Genomic DNA, 14,606 nt, shown 5'->3' on the forward strand with positions numbered 1-14,606 from the left:
GCAGCCCCGGGAGCCCGGGAGCCCCTGCAGCCCTGGGAGCCCCTGCAGCCCCGGGAGCCCCATGAGCCCCCGCAGCCCCGGGAGCCCGGGAACCTCGGGGTCGAGCCCCGGAGCCTCGCGGCCGCCGTGCGCCAGGTGGCGAGGGTGCCGGGCGCGGCCAGGTCGCGGCGCCTTAGTCAGCCGCCCAGCTATGCTGCGGAACCGGGACGGCCGGCTCCCCGCCCCCGCCCCGCCCCCTCCCGCCGCCGAGCCCGGGCTGCCCCCGCTCGGGGCGCCGGCTCCCCGCCCCCGCGGCCCGGGAGGAAGCGGCCGAGGCGCGGCGCGGGAGCACCTGGGCGGCGGCGGCGGCGGCGGCGGCGGCGGCGGGCGCGGCGCTTCCGGAGCTGCGCGCTCCCCGCTCCCGCTCCCCGCCTCCAGGTGCGCGGCCGCGGCGCCACGAGCCCGTGTGACAGCGCCGCCCGCGCGGCCGCCGCCCGGCAGCAGACACGGTGCGGGCCGCCCGCGGGGCCGGAGCCGGGGCCGTGGAGGAGGCCCCGCTCGGGGAGCGCCGGGGAGCGCCGGGGAGCGCCGGGTGAGCACGGGGCCGGCCGGGCGGAGGCGGGCAGGCGGGCAGGCGGGGGAGGCGCCGGCGCCGGGGGGCTGCCCCGCCCGCCCCGCCGAGCCTCCGCGGCTCCGCTCCGTGCGCCGGGCGAGCCCGGGGGCCGCGGTGGGCTGGGCGGCGCGGCAGGTGGGGGCGCGGGGGCGTCCGGCCCGGCCGGGGCCTCTGGGCACTTCCCGGGTCGGTTCCCAGAGCGCCGGGGGCTCGGCTCTGGCTCCTGCCCCCCGGATTGCGCGCCCGCGCGTGGGCGTCTAAAAGGAAACCAGAAGCGGGTGAGTGATCTGCAAACTCCTCACTAACGTGATTGGAGCGGGAGGGTGAGACTCCGCACGGACCGCCAGCCCCGCTCCGGCACCCGCACCCCCACCCCCTCCTGCACCCCACGACACCCCCACCTCCCAGCACCCCGCACCCCCCAGCACCCCCACCCTCTCTAGCACCCGGCACCTCCACCCCCTCCAGCACCCCGCAACACCCCCACCCCCTCTAGCACCCGCACCCCCACCCCCTCCAGCACCCCGCAACACCCCCCACCCCCTCTAGCACTCCGCACCCCCACCCCCTCCAGCACCCCACGACACCCCACCCCCTCTAGCACCCGCACCCCCACCCCCTCCAGCACCCCGCAACATCCCCCACCTCCCAGCACCCCCACCCTCTCTAGCACCCGGCACCTCCACCCCCTCCAGCACCCCGCAACACCCCCCACCCCCTCTAGCACCCCATCCCCTCTAGCACCCCGTAACACCCCCCTCCAGCACCCCGCAACACCCCCACCCCCTCTAGCACCCGCACCCCCCACCCCCTCCAGCACCCGCACCCCCGCCCCCTCTAGCACCCGCACCTCCCACTCCCCCTCCAGCACCCCGCACCCCCCCCCCCCCCCCGCGCTCTCGGAGAGGACGGGCTCGTCACCTAGCGTGGACCGCGGTCGCCTGGCCTCCGCCTGCCTGAACCCAGCACCCAGCACCGTGCACGGGACCCGGCGGCAGTGAGTTCACTGGATCGATCCGGCCCGTTTCGTTTTGGAGACGAGGCTCTGGGGGAAGGGGCGTCCGTCCATCTCATTAGTAAACTCGATTCGCCCAGGCTTGGTTTCCTAAGCACCCTCGTCTCACCTCCTTTTGGCGATCTGGAGTTACTTTGATTGAAGGGAAGGCTTCCTGGATTATATCCCGAACTGTATCCTTTGATAATTAGAGGAAAGATAGAAGCAAGTGTGCGCAGCAGCATGACATTTTAGGCTTTTGCAAGTTTGTGTAGTGATAGAAACTTTTTTTTTTTAAAGGTTGTCCTTGAAGTAGGCTGCTCGGTGGAATATATCCTTCGGGCTTAAAAAAAAAAAAAGAGCTAGTTGAAAAAAACCTATTTTTAAAAGGACATTTAATCGGATGTCATTGTGATTATCAATAATAGTATTGTACTTACAAGCTCAGTATTGATTTCGCCCGCACTTAAGCACTCAACACCCGCTTGAGCTTGTGGAACATTGCCCATAAGTAATTGGAGGATGAAGTTATGGCTGTTTTTAAAAGGAAGCTAACTATTTTAAGGGGAGGGGGGGGGATGCTCTGAAGTTTTAGTCATGACTTTCATGCATTTACAAGAGAAATATTGTGGGATAATTAACATGATACTGTTTAACAGTGTTTAAAAAAGGAGAAGAGAGTAAAATGGGTCAAGAACTGAGCTGGAGCCTAGACTGGAAATGTCTCCCTGGCTGCTTTTTAAACATGTATTTAACAGATACTCGTTTAAAGTGAGTCGTAACACCGAAAGTGTTTTATATAGATTGGATTTGTTAGTCCTCAATGATTTATTTAAAATTAAAATGTACCTAGAGGGTAAGTCAGTTGACCTGTTAAAAACTTATTTAGATGGGCGTGTGTTTGTATTTTTTCTGTCCTTTCTAAACCTGTCAGATTTTATAGGGGTTGTCCATGAAAGGAAAGTTGATTTTGTGTGTGTGTGTGTATACATAAATATATTTATTTATTTTGCTTTTGCTGATGTGATGATATAAACTCTTAGTTGCCTGATATACAAGTTTCTTGCAGGGAAAGACTCACAGATATTCAATTAATACTATTTACTGCAACTAGTCTTAGTTACTGTGGTTAAGCGTAGGGGTCACATTATAGTGAATTGCGATATATTTCTTGAGATTTAAAAATAAATATATATGAGAGCTAGAGAGCACACACTAGCAGGGCGGGGAATGGGGTTCCTGAGAGGGGAGGGGCAAAGGGAGTGGAGAGGGAGAAGCAGACTCCCTGGGGAGCTGGAAGTTTGATAAGGGGCTTCATCCCACGATTCCTGGATCACATCACAACCCAAGAGCCTAAGGCAGATGCCCAACCAACTGAGCCACCAGGTGCCCCTGAATTGCAGTTTTCTTGGAAACTTTTACATTAATACTATGGAACTATGAAGTTTTAAAAACTCTAGGACTCTTGATATCCAAGAAGTGTAGGAGTTTTTTTGTTGTTTCTGTTTTGCCTATTTATTTATTATTTATTTAGATTTAACCCTGCCTTCCTGGAACTTTAAGAAAGCTTGGTGAAAGATGTTATGAAATTGCCAAGTATTTTGATGGTCTTTGCTTTCATAACTTTCTTTTAACAAGAGTTTATTTTTTTCCTCATTTATTTATAGACTCATTTATTGAATCCAGTCTTGGCAGTTACTAAATTGAGGGATTTTTAGAATTCTCTGCCAAATATTAAATATGTAGAGAACTTTTTATTTTTATTTTTTTATTTTTTAAAGATTTTGTTCATTTATTCATGAGAGAGACAGAGAGAGAGAGAGGCCAAGACACAGGCAGAGGGAGAAGCAGGCTCCATGCACAGAGCCTGATACGGGACTCGATCTCAGGACTCCAGGATCACGCCCTGGGCCAAAGGCAGGCTCTATACCACTGAGCCACCCAGGGATTCCGAGAACTTTTTATTAATGTTGGAATTATTTCTTAGCTTTGACCAAATGTGATTTTTTTTTTTTTTCCAAATGTGAATTGATGAGAGATTAGAACCTGTGAGATGTCTTTTTAATCTTTACTGTGAAGTCCTGGACCCTGAGAGTTTGTCATTTTAGGTTTTTTTTTTTTTTTTAATAGTATTGGTCAGATTAAATATATAATGATTGTTGAACCATTTAGTTCGCTTATTTCCTTAGTTGAAGTAATAGTCAATGGTATTCTTTTTATAAGAGCTTTTTAGTATAAGAATAGCATATTTGTTTACCCATGCCATGGAGGAGATGAAGGAATCCTGATGAAGGTTGGAGTAGTCATTTTGAGCTGCTTAAAGGGCAAAAGGTACTAGCGAAGAGACGGGAAGAATTATTTTCCTGTCTTACACCATCTGTGTACAAAGCTAGTAAGGTAGATGAGGATGCCCTCACCTACTCAGGGAAGGACTAATAAGATGCCCTCATGGTTCTCACAAAAACGGGAGGCACAAAAGGACTCTATATAGGTTATATTACATAGCTTTAGGAAAAGGAAAGAATCGTTAATCAATTTGTGGCTGGAGAGGTGATCAGGAAAGAGCAGAAGAGACCTGTGGTCTGCATGCTGATTATCAGGTGATTTGGGTTCACGGAGGTGGTGATGGTAGCAGTCCTTGCCAAGTCTCTTTCACAGTATCTTGATGAACTTCCGAGTCCTTAGCCTGGGATTCAAGGCCCTCCATAGGCAATTCCAGCTTCCTTTTCTGGTGTCACCTTTCATTACTTCTTGGACCGGAAGTCTGCTCCAGCTGTTCTCATCTCCTTGCTGTTATTACCAACCAGAAGACCCCTTTATAGCATTTCTTCTGCTTTAGATAGTGCTGCCTGGATCTACATAACCTCCTGCTTGTGCCGAGATTCCCTTCCCTCTCACCTCCACTGATCACTCCATCCACAAAGCTCTGAATGGCTGCGGGTTGCACTTACCTTCATGGAATGAATTTGAGATTTTTAGGGTTCCCTGGCACTTGTGAAAGATGATGGTTCTACTTCTCTGTATAGTTAACAATAAAGCAATATTTAAAATGTAAACCATGTGAAATCAAAGTCACAAAATTAGATTTTTCTTATTACGACTTAAGCACTTTTGGGGGGCACATGTCAGAGTGTTCCAATTTTGCTGTTCTTTCTTTACTGGCACTTAACTGAGTAGGAAAGAAGTGATTGTTTGCATGCGTGCTATTTTCCTTTGCTTATAGATCTGTCTAAACTTTAGATTTTTGAACTCTTTGAGAGAAGACATTGAATCTTCACTTTCTTTGAGGCACTTATCACTGTTCTCAGATGAAGTAATAAGTGCTATAATCTTGAACTGCAAATATTTCCCGCTATTATTATTCTTGGAGAGAGTAGTTAGTGTTCCTCAAATATTTATTGAATGAATAAATGTAAGTGAGTCAGTAAGTTGGGAGACATTTGCTGAGAAATCCTCTTTTCTTAAGAAAAAAGAGACTTTGACAGTAATGAAACCAATAGGAGTAAGCTCCCAAATTCAGCTGGAAAAGAGGTCAGGGTGCTATTTATAAATGCAAGGAGAGGAAACGTTCACAGTAGGCTATTTTGAAACATCTGGTTGTTAGTCTAAAAATGCGACTCAAATTCAGAGAAATGGTGGAGTATACATTTATACTAAAATTTTAAAATTATAACTTATAATAAAGTGCATGTAGCATAAGTATAAGTTTTACAATCTTCCTGTTGAACTATAATATCATGCTAGTTTTGACCTGAGTAAATTAAAGCTATGTTCAGTGTAACATGAACTGGAACAGAATCCTGGAGAATGTATGCCCGTGTCCATATCAAGAGATCTAGGGGATCCCTGGGTGGCTCAATGGTTTAGCCCCTGCCTTTGGGCCCAGGGCATGATCCTGGAGACCCAGGATCGAGTCCCACATTAGGCTCCCTGCATGGAGCCTGCTTCTCTCACTGCCTGTGTCTCTGCCTCTCTCTGTCTCTCTCTCTCTGCCTCTCTCCCTCTCTCCCTCCCTCTCTGTGTGTGTGTGTGCGTGTCTCATGAATAAATAAAGAAATAAAACCTTAAAAAAGAGAGAGAGAGAGAGAGAGATCTATGTGGTCCAGTTCTCCTTTCAGCTAACTGTTGCTAGTTTGTAGAAAGGGTCAGAAGGGCTGGCACTGGGGCAAAAGCAGCTGCCCTGCTAGGGGGACACAGGTGGGAGTCCTCCACAATGATGCAGGCTTTGGCTTGATTCCTTTTCACTGTCTCCGCTTTTGCTCTTGTAGGGGCTCCGCATCATGAGGCCTCTCTGGCTGCTCAAGAATTTTGGCTCTCCTTTAAAGATCTGTGAATTAGAAATGAAAACAGATTTCAAACATTAACCATTTAACTTAAAATCTAGATGGACAGCTTGAAAGAGAAAGATTTACTGAAGCTAAGGAGATTATCAAGCACTTAACTATTGAGATTATTATCTAAAACACCTAAACGTAGGTACCACTTAACCTGCTAGTACCTTCTTGTAATAAGTAAATGGAGTATCACTCCGAGCCTTCACTGGATGTGGAAATGGATATTAGGTTCTAGATTTTGAAGGAGTTGAATTTTTCAGATTTTGCAGTAAATAATCAAAATATAACTTACGACAATCCTTTTACCTTGTTGATCCAAGCTGCAGAATGCTTTTGCCCAGGCTCTGGCTATTTTCAGCTCAGACCTTTCCATCCAGCAGACACTAATTAAATGCTGATTGATTGCCAGGGACTGTTACAAGATCTTTATGCATATTTACTCATTGCATTCCCCAAACAGGCACTATTGTCATTATTGCTTACAGATAACAGTGGTGAGGCTCAGAAAAATAAAGGAACTTTCCCAAGGTCATGGAGCTAGCGCTTGGCAGAGTTGGGATCACTGATAATCAATCCCTGTGCTCTGTGTCCCACGTCTAGGCTTCAGGTAAAGTCCTCATTCTAACTAACCTAACCACATCTATTATTAAATTAACCGAACTCTGTTTAGTGCTGTGTTAGGTGAATTGTAGGTTTATTAGAAGAATAATTTACAGTGCTAACGTAAAGGCATGTAATTTTACTAGGCAGGCAGAAGAATACCAGTCAAAGCAAGCCCAAAAGTATAGTATGAATGTGACCAAGTGCAACACTGCTACAAATGAGTTAATAATAACAGCCAACACTTACTGTACTTGTACAGCTTGTATCAGGTACTGTTCCATATACCTTACATATTTTACTTGTTTAATCCTAACAGAAATTCTATTAGTATGAGTTGTATTATCCTCATTTTACAGATGAGGAACTGCTTCTGGGAAGTTAAATAACTTAATAAGATACACAATTAACAAGTGGGGAGGCTGTTTGGAATCTAGGTAGCCTGACTCCAGAGTGCTCTGCTCCCTGTACTACTTCTGGGGTGGCAGCAAGGATGGAATAGGTGGGGAAAATTCATGGATGTGGTGGTACATAGCTGTAAAATGTGAATTAGCCTCTAAAGGAAAGAAAAGAAAAAGTCCCAGTATGTATGGGAAATTCAGTTTAAATAAAAGCCTAGAAGCTGACCCAAACCTTCTGATCTGTCTCCCTGGCTCCTTGTGGTAAACAAACAAACAAACAAACAAACAAACCCAAAACTGTCACAACATAAAATTTACTATCTTCACTATTTCTTAGAGTATCGTTGGGTGCTAAGTATGTTTACATTGTTGTAAAATAGGTCTCCAGAACTTTTTCATCTTGTAGAAATGAAACTCCACACCCATGAAACAACTGCCCCTCTGGGCCAGCTCATTCTACTGTCTGTGAATTGTTCTACTTTGGATACTTCACATAAGTGGGATCCTGCAGCATCTGTCTTTTTGTGACTTATTTCACTTTGCATAATAATGTCCTCAAAGTTTCTCCCTGGTGAAGCATGTTGCAGAACTTCCTTTTAAGGCTGTGTCGTATTCAATTGTCTGTGTACACCATATTTTGTTTTTTTTATCTGTCAGTGAACATTTGGGTTGCTTATACTTCTTCAGATTTAAAGTTAAACCTTTAGGACTCTGGCCTAGTACCTTTTGGAAGAATACTTCAGTACTTTTCTAGTTCATCTGGGTTTTTTGTTTTTGTTTTTACCATCACCATTGACTGTTCTCACGGACAGTGACTTCTTACTTTGGTTATATTTGATTATTTGATTGTGACTTCATACTTCGGTGCTATGTAGTGCTATGTAGCTGCCTTTCTGCAATGATAAATACAAAATAAGTTTTAATAAGCTAAATTTTAAGTTACCATTGTTTTACACAATAGTTTCAAAGATACTTTCCCTTAGTTTTGGCATTTTGTCTCAAATTTCATCATAAGTAAAGGTAAATGAATGTAGGCTTCCATTTGTAACCACTTTCATGGACACATATACCCACAATCTGAAAAGGTTTATAAAACCTGAGCTTTCAAGACATGGTCTATTGAAACAGGGCTTCCCCAGTGACTATAAGTGCTTATGCATAGCTAGCGAGTCAAAGGAGAGGAAAAACCAAGTCAAAATGCTTGGTACCACTCTCTTGTTGAATCAGTTTCGTAACTATTAGGGGGCATCTTGGTTGTGGAGTTGGACGCTTGGAATTCTGGAATTTATCCACTCTTTATCCTCTGTGTGGCTTTGGGCATGGCACTTTCCTCCCAAGGCAGCTTTGAGGATTAGATGAGATTCTACACAGATGGTTTGCAAGCATCTGCAAATATTGTCAATTATTATTAGCAGTATAAGTCTGAGGGAAAATGAAAGAGGCTGGCTGTGTTTTCATGGGTGGGGAGGAGGAGGAGTCAAGGTAGAGAACATGGCAGTGAAGGTCAGGACCTGTGGGTGACCACAGTTAAGAGAGATGGCCAGGTTGAGGAAACTGGGCTTCCTGTAAAGGCTTTAGTGGAGGTGGTGTTGCCACAAGCTAGGTATGTGAATGGACAGTGGGAGAAAGGGCTGCTAAACGACCAGTTTTACAGTATTTTGGCAGCTAAGCACTCAGGCTAGAAAACTAAGTTACAGTTCTTGACTTTTGACCCTTGCAATCAATTCTGTACTATAGAGTAATGTGACAACAACTATATTTTCTCTAAACCACTTCCTCTTCTACATAGTTGTGGGGGAAGAGTCAAAGCAGAATATATCATCTTCATGAATAATTGGAGTTAACATCTTGGTCTTAAACAGGGAGTTTGCTTGATATGCAAATACCATAATAGGTATTTCTTGTGACTATATTGAGTACTGAAGCAAAAGTGGAATTTTGTTAAGACCTGTGGCCTAAACTAATTCAGTATGTTATCCTTGTGGAGCTCCCTAGTTTTTTAAGGAATTAGCTATTTCTCCACAGTAAGTTTATTCTCAGCTTGAAGTCAGGAGTTAGAGGAATGAAAATTGTATGTGAGGTTTCTACCTTGGAGATCATTGCAAGGTGTCATAAATCAATTTTCCTATCTACTCGTGCCATTCAATCATTATGACCAGTGAAAGCATTTTTTTTTTTTTTTCACACATTTCAGGGTTTCCTCTGGGAGATAGTTCCACTCCATTGGGAACCATTGTTCTGGAATACAGTAAACTCTCATTGTTCTTCAAATCAGTAAGATTTGTATTGATAACCTTGAAATTTTCATTATTCGTGTGGCAGCCTAATTTCTTTTTATTTGGTAGATATTTTCTAAGGTTCCTTTCGGTTTTATGATCCTGTGACTGTTAAACCTGTTTTGGCACATTTACAGACTCTAAATATTCTGAGGTTATGTTTCTGATTTTAAAAAGGTGTGCTTTAAAAAAAATGGGCTTAGTTATGACTGAATTCAATTGTACGGTGCTACTTTTTTCCCTTCCATAAAATATGAGAATTAGGCCAATGGGATTCCAGAAGTTGTCAGCACTGAATACTTTAATGATTTAGCGATTTGATGAAGTGACCCATGGTTTTCAGTTGTTTCTCCTCTAGCTCAGCTAGGAGATATGACTAAGTTCCACCGGTAGTGGGTGGAGGGATGGGTGTTTGGAGTGACTCTGTGGTGGTTTACCTTACTTGAGGCATTAGGAGGGGGAAAGCTATCCCGACTCATGATATTATTTTATTTTTTTTATTAACTTAAAGATTTTATTTATTAATTACAACCCATGAGTTTTTAGAAGCCCCACAGGTGGGTTGGAATGCTGCCAGCTGACCACCTGCTAACCCCCCAACTCCCAATTTGAAGATTTCTTTTAATGGTTAGATTGATTGGAGAAATCTATGTGTGAATCCTGTCTTCTGGCAAATTTGGTGACCTGCATAGACAAGCTTTAAAACTATGTGTATTTTGTACTTTCTACTTTAAATCATCTGGAAGCTGGGAAGAAGTCATTCAGCAAACATTTACTGAGTACCTGCTATATACCTGAGAGTGTTCAAACATGAAGACTAGAGCAGTGAACGATACACAAGATCTCTGCCCTCTTGGAACAGACCACAGGTACCAGGTCATACCAAAGCCAGGAACAGCGAGGCACAAGGCTGCTGGCCTGCATAGGGGGAGTAGAGACGTCCTCTCTGAAGTAGCCACTTTTGAGCAGAGACCTACTGAAGTGATGGAGCCGTGAGCCATGGGTGTTATGTTGGGAAAGCAGATTTACAGGAGATGTAAGGGTGAGCAGTTAGCTCATAAGGTGAGAATAAAACAGGCCAACTGGCGGCAGTGGAACGATGGAGTGGACAGCCAGGGAAAAATGAAGTTGCAAAGTCCCAAGGAGTGATGTGGTGTGACTTTTGTTATAAAATCCTGCTAGCAGCTCTATTGAGATCATTCTGTGTGTATATCGGGGCGGGGGGGTAAGGGGAGCAGGACAGAATCAGGAATACGAGTCAGGAAGCTGGTGTAGTGGTGTGAGATGAACAACACAGTGACCTGGACGAGGGCTGCGAGCAGCAGTGGTGAGCAGTGGTTGGTTCAGGATGGAGTTTCAAGGTTGAGCTCAAAATATAAGATAATTTGTTATTAAGTGATATCCAAGCCGGGGATGGAACAGGTAGTCCTAAATGTTACTTCCCTTTTACTTTTACTTCCTCTTGAAAATTGGTCAGGAGAAGATGGGCAAGCGTATAACCACATGTGTAATGCCAACTATTTGTACATTCTCTAAACATGTACTATATATACATCATGCACTATGTTTATAAATAACTAATTTGCCTGGCATTTATTGGGCAGCTTATATGGGCTGGTCATCATCTTGGCAGAGTTACTAGTTTATTACAGGATAATAAAAAATAATTGTAATGACAAACACATAACATTTCTTGCATGCAGTTGGTGTTCTAAATGCTTCACAATAGCCATAGGAAATAGGCCCAGAAAAGTTAAAAACTTGTCCAGGCTCACAAAACTAGTAAGTAGAGGAACTGGGATTTGATTCAGGGTGTCCAGCTCCAAAGTCTTGGTTTTGTACTACACTACCCCACTTCTGTAGGTTACTGTGGAATGAATGGAATATGATTAAATGCTCTATGAAGTAAATGCTGTCGGGATACAGAGAAGAGAATTTGTTTTTTGCTCAGTAGAGACTTTGTAATGGAAATGGCATTTAAGTTAGACTTCAAAGAATGGGAAAGATTTCAGCTGTGGAGAGATAATGATGATAGGGATGGAAATAAATAATTATAATGATGGAAGTGTATGTCTACTAAGCACTCTTAACACTTAATCTTCATCAGTACTGAGGTACCTTTGAGTGTTTACACTTTACGGGTAAGGAAACAGACACACAGACATATGCCTGTGTTTACACTGCTAGGGAAGTGGAGGAGATGGGTTTTGAGTCTGACAGCAGACTGATGGGCAGTAGGTTAGGAGGGGCATTCCATCCCAGGGGTGGAGAATGATGAGCTTAGGCTCAGGTAAGATGGTATGAAGTATATTTGGTGAACGTGAGGGGTTTAAAACTGTAAAATTTTGTTGCACATCCCAGTCATCTTTGGAGTGTGCTACAAGTACCTATTTCTGGGCCTGTCATCAGCCATTGTTGCTGTACAGAAGATCCACAGACCAGTATCTTGGAGAGCCACTGACCCAGAGCACAGCATGCATGCCAGTGTGCCCAGATGGAGGTCAGACTATAGAGGGCTTTGATATTTTACGGAGTGTACACATAGTAGCCTTTGATGGAATAGGCATGTCCATCTCTTTGCATCTGATGTGTATATGGGCTAGAAACATCTGCAGAAAAGGACAGGATCTGTGAACACCCTTGAGTGGTCACATAGTTCAGAAGTCTGGTGACTGGGGAGTGGAGGTGACAAAGTGCAGAGAGGATGGTGGGGCCTGTGGGAGGGAGCCTCTTCCAAACCTTGAAAAGGAATCAAATTCATGTTCATCATGTTCAATGAGAGCAGAGAGGTGGTTTTGGGTATTTGGTGTATCCATCCTTGATTCAACCACCCAGGAAGTATATGTGTATACTCCAAGGGAAGGAAGGGGTGTTGTGTATATAACACACAGGCACACACACCACAAAACTAACACATGTGCCTCTCAACCATTTCTATCACTACTGTCCTCTTCTGTCTCTTAAACATTTCCCGAGCACTTTGCAGAGTTCTGGGATCCTAATTATACATGTATAAGAAGAATGGAGGGATCCACTGTATTTTAATAGGTTGAACCTTCACAGAGGAGGTAATACCTGCCTGCTTATTCAGAATTTTAAGTCATGCATAGGATTTTCCAAAATGTTCAGATTTGCAGGCAGATGGAGCATATGCCAGAGGTATGGGGCTATTAAACAGTTTGTTGCCTCAAGAATGATAATTAACAATAATGAGCTCAAGTGAGTGATGGTGTTAGTAGAATGTTTGGCATGGTTGAAATTGAGTCTGGAGCTAGTACATAGGAACACCTACCTTGCAGTAAATAATAGGAGGCATGGTATCTGGCACATAATTGCTGTTTACATCAACAGTAGCTGCTATTGTTGTTATTATTAGACTGAGACCGGACTGTGGTAGGACACGGCAACGAGCTTAGACTTTATCCTGTTGAGGATGTGGAGGGATGTGCTACATTTGGATTTTCAGTAGCTCACTGATACATGGAGACCGGGCTCAGGGATTTATTTGGAGACTGTTAGAACCCAGGCAAGCAATCTAATGAGCATCTGAACCATGGCAAGGTCGGTGAGGACAGAGGAGTGTATTAGTCAGCTTGGGCTGCTGCAACAATATGGTAGCACACTGTTTGGCTTAAAAAACAAACTTATTTTCAGGAGACAGGGGAATCCAAGATCAAGGTGTTAGCCAGTTTGGCAATCATTATTCCCATTTGTGATGTGCAAAAACAAATTAGATAATATATTTATAAAATAGTTGTGTAGAGCAAGAGCAGTATAGCTGACAATTAGTTTCGTATGTAGTGTTGAGGTTTAGCGTTTTACCTTTTTTTTTGTACTGACATTTTGTCATTTTGAGTGTAACAGGGATACCTTATTGTCAGGGTCATTTCCTGCCTTGTTCTCTTATTTATGTTTTTATTTCTCTACTTCTGCAGTGCTGCCTGAGTACAGTGTGCGCTTTCTCTTAGTTCACGTACCTATGTGTCAGTGTTTGCTTAGATTTTTAAAAAGTCAAAACAGTAGCTTTTAGGTTCCTGGCAGATAAGACATGCAGTGTCTGAGTTGTGCTTTTTGGAGAGCTATTTCAATATGTGATTTCCAGAGACATTGCTTCAACACTTGTTCAGATCAATTTACCTGGGTGGGGCATGTGCCCTTTTATTATTTCAGCGTATGTTATGCATATTCTATACTTGTTCCTTTTTATTGAAGTATGATACCCAGAAATGTGCACATAGCATACATTTTCACAAACTGCACACAGTCATATAAACAGCACCTAGATGAATTGACTTTTTAAAACATTTAATAATGTTGGTTGGGAGAAAAATGAACCTATGTGAGTCTGCTGCATATAAAGGAAAATGTGACCTTTAAACTTTTTCCTTTTCCTTTCATGTTGATTTATTTCATGTTATCTATTGTATTTAAGAATTAACTATTCAGCTAGTCTTATCTTGTATATCAATATTGTACGTAAAATGTTACTGCATTTTTTAAAAAAGATTTTCTTAGAGAAAGAGTGTATGTACCTCTCCAGCATGGTAGGAGACTGGTAGAAGGAGAGGGAGAACCAGACTCCCTGCTGAGCAGGGAGCCCAATGCAGGGCTCAGACCCAGGACTCTGGGATCATGACCTGACCTTGAAGGCAGACACTTGACCAACTGAGCTACCCCAGGTGCCCTAAATGCTACTGCATTTTTGAAATGAAAATAATTTACCTGAGAAGTATGCTTAATTGTGCTTTTTAAGAGTCTTTGAAGAAAATATTAAAGGGGAAAGTTCATATCTAGTTACTGTTAAGAGAAATTATCTAAAATTTGGAAATCAAAAGAACGTACAGCATGTTCTTTCATTGCTTAGTGCAGGGGTGTTATTTAACAAGCCCACCCTAGGGGTATTTAATTCTCATTTTGTGCTCTACTTTCTTTTTTTTTTTTTTTTTAATTTTTATTTATTTATGATAGTCACAGAGAGATAGAGAGAGGCAGAGACACAGGCAGAGGGAGAAGCAGGCTCCATGCACCGGGAGCCCGACGTGGGATTCGCTCCCGGGTCTCCAGGATCGCGCCCTGGGCCAAAGGCAGGCGCCAAACCGCTGCGCCACCCAGGGATCCCCTCTACTTTCTATTTACTGTTTAGTTAGAGCCCTGAACAGGGAAATTATCTGTTAGCTTATAGATTTTTGTCTGGTAGAGCAATAACTGCAAAAGTTATGGTTTTATTGTCCTGTAGGACATTAACTAGTCTTTGTAATCTAACCTACCAATCTTAGTTTAACACTTAAAAAAAAGTTTTTTCTGATGGGCTGTCTAAACCTGTTCCATAAATGCTCCTGGAAACTAGATTTACCATCTTACTGGTCCTCTCTTTAATTAATGGCTTGAATAAATTATTTGACATGTTTG

At 43.9% G+C, this 14,606-nt stretch overlaps 1 protein-coding gene across 5 annotated transcripts in view; it reads left to right on the forward strand.

The window, feature by feature from the left end:
• Positions 1 to 495: 495 nt before the first annotated feature.
• ARAP2 (ArfGAP with RhoGAP domain, ankyrin repeat and PH domain 2) overlaps positions 496 to 14,606 on the forward strand; it is a 189,562-nt gene continuing 175,451 nt past the window's right edge. For 3 of the 5 annotated variants that reach the window (XM_041753306.1, XM_041753310.1, XM_041753309.1), the window contains exon 1: positions 669 to 870. The gene's annotated coding sequence lies outside the window, so the exon portion shown is untranslated. Of the gene's footprint in view, positions 572 to 668; positions 871 to 6,509; positions 6,528 to 14,606 lie in introns of those variants that run through there. The other 2 variants (XM_041753307.1, XM_041753308.1) reach the window with 2 other exon arrangements.

The sequence above is a fragment of the Vulpes lagopus genome, chromosome 4 (assembly GCF_018345385.1).
Source record: "Vulpes lagopus strain Blue_001 chromosome 4, ASM1834538v1, whole genome shotgun sequence".
Lineage (NCBI taxonomy): Eukaryota > Metazoa > Chordata > Mammalia > Carnivora > Canidae > Vulpes > Vulpes lagopus.